Here is a 1,782-nt window from a genome sequence, read left to right as displayed (position 1 = left end):
CACTTATAATTATTAAAGTAGATATAACTGCAAGTCTGCAACACAATTGAAGGAATTTTAAAACCATATATATAAATCAAATTAAATTGAAGTTGACGATTAAAACTAAACTAAGAATTTTAGAATCATAGAGAAAAAGATATGTAGTTTAACCTAAAAAAAAAATTTATAATAAAATAGCCAAAACATTTCTACTTTATCAACATTAAAATCTCCACTCTCACATCCCCATAAATTAACATAGTAACAATCCTATAGAAATTTGTCTAGTTTTCTTAAAACCTGTCGATATACAAAGCAAGGTATTTTGTTACTTTCATGGTGGTAATAGCAATACCATTTGTTTCCATAAAGTCATCTGTAAACAACAGGACGGCTGGATTTAGGCCTAATCTCAATACCCTCAACAACAAGGCCAACCTTAGCAGAAAAGCCTTCACCTCCATAAAAGTCGTTTCAACTTCATCATCTCCATCACCACTTTCAAACTCTCCCAGTTCAATTCCAAACCAACCACCATGTCTCTCATGCAGTTGTTCTAGCCCGGATATGTCCTGTGGCTAAGCTGTGCACTGCGGTGTTGCCGGTGTTGTTCAAATTATAAGGATCCAAACAAACACTTCTCTGGTGCTTTTCAGTGCCAAAATCCCCATTATGGCATTAGCAGGATGAATATCGAACCCATAGTAGCTATGTTGCATCATGTCGAACACAAAATAAACTGCATAAGTTGTTTTAGGAGACAACATTCTACAATTTACTCTTCCACGTATTTCAAGCCACCACACACTGAGCACAGCTACATCTGCAAACCTGATTCCTCAATCCACATTAAAAAGGTAAAGAATGAGAACAGGAAGGGAAAAAAAGATTGAGAATATGATTTGCAGAAATGTCAGACTTTGAAACCTCGAATCAGAATGGTGTTCCCATATCCAATAGTAAGAGGTATCACCCCAAGCCACCCAGAGGTCCCTTGCTCCGAGCAGTACGCATTTTACAATCTCCATTTTGTTGGATTGTGAGACAAAACTCCACATTGATGGATATATATATTTTCTTTTTGTTTGACGCAAAATAATGTCACATGTTTGACGACATTATTTTTCCCCTTCTCCAACTTGAAGTTGCATGGTAAATTTAAAGTTTGAACAATAATGGCCAATGCCCAAATTGATTTAGGTTACATTAATTTTTTTTGCCCCATACATACATACATACATACATACATACATATACATACATACATACATACATACATACATACATATATATATATATATATATATATATATTTCACGCATTAAGTTGATGATTGGGGTAGAGTGTGTGATTGGCCAAATAGAACAACTTTGAAGCAACAAAAGCACAATTCTTGTGCTGTCCGTGTGCGGTTGTGGGAAAATTTAAATACAAAGAGTATATTTTTTCTTTTGGGCTTTGGAAGTTTCTTTTTGTTGTAAATCCCAAGATACCAGATTGTGGTACTAGAATCAAATAGTTCGTATTAGGCTATTTGGGAGAAATTTGTGGTGCGAGTTTTGGAACCATTGCAATCTTCATTGTAGTAGAACCTACAGTTGCAGAAGACGGGACGTAGTCCTGAGTTTGGGGTGAACCAATATATTTTCGGTGTTGTTCTTTTTTTCCTTCTCTTAATTATTTCTATTTTATGATTGTTAATTTTTTTTTTGGCTCTAACTTGTGGAAGTGGGAATTCTAGATATAATTTAGTTTTCGCATTTTATTTATATCTAAGTATAAATTTCTAACAAGCGATAT

The 1,782-nt window shown here is 34.3% G+C and overlaps 1 pseudogene; it reads right to left on the bottom strand.

Moving 5' to 3' along the window:
• Window positions 1–218: 218 nt before the first annotated feature.
• On the bottom strand, window positions 219–1,010 carry LOC120071988 (putative F-box protein PP2-B12; annotated as a pseudogene).
• Window positions 1,011–1,782: the final 772 nt, after the last annotated feature.

This window comes from Benincasa hispida, chromosome 2, assembly GCF_027475165.1.
Source record: "Benincasa hispida cultivar pf3 chromosome 2, pf3_genome.v1.1, whole genome shotgun sequence".
In the NCBI taxonomy this organism is placed as follows: Eukaryota; Viridiplantae; Streptophyta; class Magnoliopsida; order Cucurbitales; family Cucurbitaceae; genus Benincasa; species Benincasa hispida.
The sequence above is the reverse complement of the archived record's forward strand: the minus strand, read 5'-3'. Positions and strand labels throughout refer to the sequence as shown.